The 7338-nt window shown below is 48.2% G+C and overlaps 1 long non-coding RNA gene across 3 annotated transcripts; it reads right to left on the bottom strand.

Annotated features, from left to right (window-relative positions):
- Positions 1 to 718: 718 nt before the first annotated feature.
- Positions 719 to 5997, bottom strand: LOC109940193 (uncharacterized). 3 transcript variants are annotated; one of them, XR_002262788.2, is made up of 6 exons: positions 5636 to 5995; positions 2363 to 2391; positions 2187 to 2275; positions 2015 to 2091; positions 1737 to 1819; positions 719 to 1076 (listed from the first exon to the last, which is right to left on the bottom strand). It is a non-coding gene; the product is annotated as an uncharacterized lncRNA (long non-coding RNA). The 3 variants fall into 3 exon arrangements; XR_002262787.2 differs by having other exon boundaries at positions 773 to 1076; positions 2187 to 2266; XR_002262786.3 differs by having other exon boundaries at positions 2187 to 2391; positions 5636 to 5997.
- Positions 5998 to 7338: the final 1341 nt, after the last annotated feature.

Below are 7338 nucleotides of genomic sequence, written 5' to 3'. Positions count from 1 at the left end.
ACCGGCGCATGCAAGACACGACCAAGCTTCGTCCGCACGTCCGGTTGGATTGGGCTTCTCCAAAGAGAGATCTGGGTTTAGGGACCAGGAAAGTTCAGAGTTCTGGCCTTGTGGCCCGGCCGGGGATCTGTAGCTTTGCAGTTGAGCAGGGACGAGGACGGGGCAACCGGCCACAGACACCCGTTTCACGAGATAGAGTGGGCCACAACGGGCCTTCTGAGCCCATTATGAAACTTCTATAGGCAAATGGAGGCCCATTTAATTTAAGATGGAGCTTTTGATTTCTTGCTAGGTTGGTAGGGTCAAGAAGCATGGCATTTTACTGGAAGTAGTTCATGTCCTTCTCGATCTCAACCTCGTACGTCATCACCGAGGCTTAATTTCTTCGGACGACAATTTGGTTCATGGATGGTACTGGATATAAAGCCTTTTGGTTCTAAATGGAATTTGACTTGCAATTAGCAGTAATATGTTTGGTTGCATGACCTGTAATGATGGATTTCTTCTATTTTTTTTGGTCCACGTCGTATTCTGTGTTCAATGTGACCGATCGGGACGGGAGTAAGCTTAATAACATTTGGACGCGGCTTCTCTCATCCCGTATCCTCATCCCATGCCTCCTCCTGCCACATGGCTATTTTTATTGGATTTATTTCTTATGTGGACCCATTCTCAAATAAGAAAGGAGTCTAACGGAGTAGACAATACTAGACGTCAAGAAAAAAAATCAGACGTCCAATCATATCCATAAGCAAAAAAACAGCGGGAAAGAGAAATATAATATATTACCATTCCCGCCTTTTCTCATCCTTTCTTTTCCCCACACATCATGATGTATTCATTCTCTCAAATCAACGCCTACAATAATAAAGTTTTTGCTCCCCTAATCTCTCAACTCAACGCCTGCCGATGATGCGCCCTGGTGCTAGAGAAGCGGATGGTTTCGAGGACCATCCTGGCGTAGAGTCCCATCTTGAGGGTGAACAGGTGAATGATATGTTTTTCAATTTTAAATCCTGCCAACAAGTTTACTCATGATTCTCTCCTAGAACCTGGATGCATCCATTGAATAAAACCTGAAACCAACATGTTAGGTACATCCTTACTACTAACTTCATTCTGCACATCCCTTTAAATTAGGAGATCGAAGAAATTGGTGCATCTATAGTGAATAATTGTCCAGAAGACATGGTTCCAAAAATTGGAATGAAATTTAACTCTGAGCAAGAGGCATATGACTTTTATAATGCTTATGCTAGAGAGATAGGTTTCAGTATCCGAAGGAACGACTGCCATTATGTGGGGACTTCTTTAAATATCAAGACTAGGGTATTTTGTTGCTCCCGTGAAGGTATTTGACGTCAACTATTCTTATTACAATAACTGATCCTATGACCATGTAATCTGAACCAATTTTTGACACTAACAGGAGCTCGTCGTTTTGACAAAAGGTCAAATTCAGTTGACAAAAATAAGAGTGCTAGTAGGTCAGAGACACGGTGCATGTGCCAGTAGGTCAGAAGAAGAGGATGATTTTATACATGCATGGAACATATTGCTTGAGAGGTTTGAGCTTCAAGGTAACATTTGGCTGAAATGCCTTTTTGAAAAAGATATCATTGGGCACTAGTATATGGTAGAAACTCATTCTCAGCTGATATGAGTTCTACACAAAGAAATGAAAGCTTAAACAATGAAATAAAAGGCTACATCAGTGTAAAGTATGACATGCTTACTTTTTTTGAGCACTTTGACAGTCTGCTTAGGGACAAACGATATGAAGAAGTTACAAGTGACTTCAAAGCAACACAGAGCACACCTGTGCCAAAGGCAGAATTGACAATATTAAAGCAAGCAGCAAAAGTGTATACACCAGTGGTGTTTAGATTATTTGAGGAACAGGTGTTGCAAACTTTAAATTGTTACTTCTTTTGTTGTGGCGATGATGGTGCAGAGAATGTGTATAAAGTAAAAGTTCATGGAAAGCATCATGAACATACTGTTAAGTTCTCACCTTTGGAGTTAAAAGTGAGGTGCAGCTGCAAGAAATTTGAATTTGCTGGAATCCTATGCTCTCATGCACTAAAGATACTGGATATCAATAGTATTAAATCAGTTCCTGAGGAATACATACTAAAGAGGTGGACAATTGGTGCAAAAGTGGTACATATACCTAGCACACTTACCATGCATGATGATCCTAAAGTCCAGTTATCGAATCGCTTCAGTAACTTAACACGAGTTTACAATTGTATACTCGCTCGAGCTGCAGAATCTGAAGAAACTTATAGTATTTGTACACAAACAGCTGAGAAATTGGCAGAAGACAGAGAATAATTTGAAGATTAAGCCTAGCTCAAACCTGAACAGTTCCTCTACTCCACGAGGTACCTACAATATATCACATAAATATATTATTAACATTTCATTTAACTATTGTTTTCATTGTTGCACCTCCTAATGTAATTATTTACAGGCTCAAAGGAAACTGTGCAGACTACACTACAGGAAACGCCTAAATTTTCGTGGGCCAAAAACCCACGAAAATAAGCCTAAACCGACGAAAATAGAGTATTTTCGTCGGCAGGCCGACGAAAATAGCCGCCGAAAATAAGTTCGACGAAAATAGGCGGCTATTTTCGTCGGCTTTCCCAAAGCCGACAAAAATAGGCAGTCGACCATCAATTGTCGTCGGCCGGTGGTGGCCGACGAAAATACGTGCAGGCTATTTTCGTCGGCCTAGGTGGTGGCCGACGAAAATAACCTGGGAACATATTCCGGGAGAACCTCGCCCATCAGTTGGACGATGTCGTTGTAAGCACTGTTTGAAATGTTGTGCCTCGACTTTATCGCCATTAGTCTTGTGAGAGTCCCAAGAACTGACATCTGAGTGTGCTCGTGCAGTCTCTCTTCTCCCGCGGCGAGTAGCCGGAAGAATTCTTGAGCATCGCGTGGAAGCTGCCCCGGCTCCTCAGCGTTCATTTCAACATCCCTACCAAGATCATGCAACATGTCGTCCATCCTATCATGATCGTCATCAAGTTCCACCTCCGCGTCAACGTGTCTAATAGACTCTCCATGTCGGTACCATACAAGGTAGTTCGGCATAAACCCACTTTTGCAAAGGTGTTTCTCCATTTCTTCCTTCTTCTGAGGCCACTTGTTCTCGCAGCGATTGCAAGGACACTTCACTAGACGACCAGTTGCATCTTTGAAAGCGTGCTCAAGAAAAGCCTTTGTTACACCCATCCATTCATTCGAATGTGCCCCATCCTTTCTCCACCTGTCATACATCATCCTCCGATCACCGTCCATTTCAAAGGCTAAACAAAAGACAAAGAACATCAACGATCGTCCATGGCTTAGGTGAACTCCCTATTAGGTAAAGGCCCTAAACCCACCCAAGAGTGTACGCCGATGCTTGTGATTTGTGTCGTGTAGCCTACGATTGCCGCGAAATTTCGGCAGCATAACCCCGCTGCTCTCCAAGCACACGCCTGAACATGGTGTGTTGGAGAACAACTGGGTTACACAACCGAAATTCCGCGTCAATCGTAAGGCACATGTCACAAATCACAAGCATCGGCCTACACTCTTAGGCTGTCCAAAATACGTGGACAATTCCGGAACAGCGAACCTCACAAGCCAATGTGACGTTCGCCGTTCCCGAACGGGTGACGCATACGGTTTGCTACGGTTAACTCAGAGACAAATATGAATTAAAAAATAAACATTAAAAAATAATGGTTCGCTACGGTCCAAATACGCGTGTGCCGAAGCGGTCCGACCCCGACCGGCTGGCCGGACTCGTCGTCAGTCCCGCATGTGCGCTGACGGGTCCGTGACGCCGGTCCTCGGCTAGCTGGCGGCAGCCCTCTCCTCCCCGTCGCGTCTCGCTAGCTAGCTAGCGCTAAGTCTCTCACTGCCAACCTCTTCGCCACTCATGCCAAGCTCAATCACGACAACACTATTGTTCTCACCAAACTCCAACGAGTGGCATGAGACAAACATATGTGGTAGCACACTTCGGCAAGCAAGGAAATGATGTAGTTGGGTGTGGATTGGAGTCCAAGAACCATCGGTCCTCGGCTGGCTGGCGGCAGCCCTCTCCTCCCCGTCGCGCCCCGCTAGCTAGCTAGCGCCAAGTCGCAGGCCGCAGCCACGTCCCTCCCCCAGCCACTTGGCACAGGCCGGACGGACGAATACCAAATCAGCGAGCGCCGAAGACGAATTCGCTGTACATGACAGAGGGGGAAGAAGGGAGACGGGGAGGCTCACCGCGGGGAACGAGGGCGTCGTGGACGGACGGCGGGCGCGCGCGACGGATCTCGGCGTGGACGGACGGCGGGCGCGCGCGACGGAGCTCGGCGTGGACTGACGGCGGGCGCACGCGACGGACGGCGTGGACAGTCGAGCTCGGCGTGGACGGACGGGCGCGCGCGACGGACGGCGAGGGCAGGCGGGGCGCGATGGCGAGGGCAGGCGGGCGCACGCGACGGCGAGGGGAGGCGAGGGAAGGAGAGTGCGGCGGCGAGGGCAGGCGAGTGCAGGAGCGTGCGGCGTCAAGCGCGCGAGGGCGGCGAGCGCGCGAGGGCAGGAGACCTCGGGCAGTGCGGCGGCGAGGGCAGGCGAGTGCGGCGGCGAGCGCGCGACGCACGGCGAGGTCAGGCGAGGGCGCGCGCGACGGACGACGAGGGCAGGCGACGGCGCGCGCGACGGACGGAGTTCGGCGTGCGGCGGCGCTCAAAACAGAGAAAGGAGCGAGAGGGAGAGAGAAGGTGCGGTCGCGCGTCCGGGACGATTTAGGGCGTCTATTTTCGTCGGCCGCATTGGGGCCGACGAAAATAAATGTCGTATTTTCGTCGGCCCCCCTAAAGCCGATGAAAATAGATGGCGTATTGTCGTCGGCACAGCCCCGGCCCACGTAAATAACAACTATTTTCGTCGGTTACTAGGCCGACGAAAATAGCGCCCTTATTTTTGTGGGCCTGCCGACGAACATATGCCCGGGCCCACGAAAATAGGCCGTATTTTCGTCGGCCCCAAAGGCCGACGAAAATAACCTTCTATTTTCGTGGGCCGGCCGACGAAAATATATCGGCCTACGAAAATTTAGGCGTTTCCTGTAGTGCTAGGAAGCCAAGGGGTGTCAAGGTCAAGGCAAAGGAAATTCGTGGATCAGCAAGACCTATTGGTGGCTTAGAGAAATCATCACGAAACAGGAAAAGGATAAAAAAGACACTAATACTATGGCGCAAGCACCACCACCACATCCACAAGCATCAGAGATGGTACAACAATTTCAAGGCCACTTGGAGATCCCCAACAACCGAAACCACATGCATACAACAGAGAATGTTGTTGAAGGTGCATCAGTGCCCCCACCCTGGGTTAATCTGATGTCAATGTTCTAGCAAAACCAAGCACTGCAGCAACATAGCCCAATTCAGCCATTTAGTCCAGATTTCTATACTATGTTTCCCTAGTATTCTAAACATTAGGTTGTTAACTATTTTGCTTGGTACTATTAGGTTTGAATGAGAATCTTGGATTTACATTTACGGATACTATTTTCTTCAGAAATTACAATGACAAAACACAATTTTAGCCAACGCTTAAGAGAATCGGTCATTACCTGCAAATCTCGACCATGAAGAAAATATACAAATACATGTGGGACAGCGGCAGCCTCGACGTCTTTTTTGTGCGCCTCCTCGCAGCTAGCGGTGGCTGCGAACTCACAGGGAAGACCAAACAACGCACCGGTGTTAGAGGCGACGGACGGGTGTCTGAAGGCGAGCAACAGAGTCAGAAGGATGCAACTTCTCTCATCCGTGCAGCCGCGGCAGACAGCAAGCAGAAGCACTGACGCAAGGCGATTAGGCGATGTGGATCTTGAGTTTGCTTCTCTCGTGGGCAAGACAAGATGGTGCTAGGCTGTGGGTGAGAACGAAAGGTCGAGGATAAGCTTTAGTTATTTTTTATTCGTTTCGTACTCATGGCCGTCCGCTGCTTTAACTTCTGTTAAATGAGCTGTCCGTCAACTTTTCTCTGTAGTGTGTGCCACGTCACGGGAGGAGGCATGGGATGAGGATACGGGATGAGAGAAGCCGCAGGTCATTTACCATGCATATTCAGAAAGTAAGCATGCTGCATTTACTGCTGACCTTTGATGTTTCTACAAGACACCTTAAACAATTAGCCAGATTCTTTGTTTGCCAGGACGCTAGGCCATCTAGTGTCCAGAAAACATCCATCCAAACCCACATGCGACATGACCAGCCGCCAATTGAAATTGTTGCTGATCTCATCACTAAAGGAGAAAAAGATGTTGCTTATTTTCTTCGAATATCCTGCAGGTTTGTTTGTCGTGGCTTTAAGGAGTGCTCGCTCGTCGGGCCTCACAACCCAAATGGAGCTACTCAACATCCAGGCTGTAGATGTTGCCGCATCCACGCTACTCCACGGAAGTGCTCATGGTGCCCTCGATCGAGCTTGAAGCCGAGGAGCTCTGGGTAGTTTCTGCGTTTTTGTCGTTCTTCAGCACTGTATAATTTTAACAATAAATTAAATCTAACGGCTGTGAGAGTGAGTTTATGTGTTCATCAGTTCATGTCCTTCTTTGGCACCATACGATTTTAACCATAAATTAAATCTAACGGTTGTGATAGATTCAAGAAAACTAGTGCTGACGTCGATCTGGCACCAAACACTAGAGGTGTACCATCTAGTGATGCCTTCTACGGTGGCGCGTACGATCCATGGCTCTAGGCCGGATGGTCTGCGACCTTGCTGCAGGGGCGACTCCTTCCCTACGTCGTTCCTAACGATACGTACTCTAGGTCGGACATTTCGCGATGGCGTATGGTCGTCTTCTTCCTTGCAAAAACCTAGATCTCGCACATGGAGGAGAGATCTTATGGTGCTCCGGGTCAATAAGTCACTCGAGGAATCCCTAGACGACGTATAGTCAACTAGGAGTTAAGAAATTAAGTTGAGGAACACATCATAAATGTATAACATGATTCTTGCCCTCGGGAGGGGTAAGATCCTATGATCGTCTTGGAGGTTGGCAGGCCACCCAAGACGGCTCTAGACGACATAGAGTTGAATAGAGGTGAAGATGATGCCCGAGGTCGGTAGGCCACCTGGGGCACAAACGACGTCGAGCCAAAAAGTGTGAAATCCTTTATGGAGATGACATCCACTTCCTTCTTCTTGACGGCCCAACTGATGGCAATCCACCGTAAAGTGCGAGAGGTACCATCTCTCCAACTCCTCGAGCTGCTTCTTCATGTAGTCTTCAAATCCTTGATTCTTCTTATAGTCTTTAAATTC

The sequence above is a fragment of the Zea mays genome, chromosome 6, assembly GCF_902167145.1.
Source record: "Zea mays cultivar B73 chromosome 6, Zm-B73-REFERENCE-NAM-5.0, whole genome shotgun sequence".
Taxonomy (NCBI): domain Eukaryota; kingdom Viridiplantae; phylum Streptophyta; class Magnoliopsida; order Poales; family Poaceae; genus Zea; species Zea mays.
The sequence above is the reverse complement of the archived record's forward strand: the minus strand, read 5'-3'. Positions and strand labels throughout refer to the sequence as shown.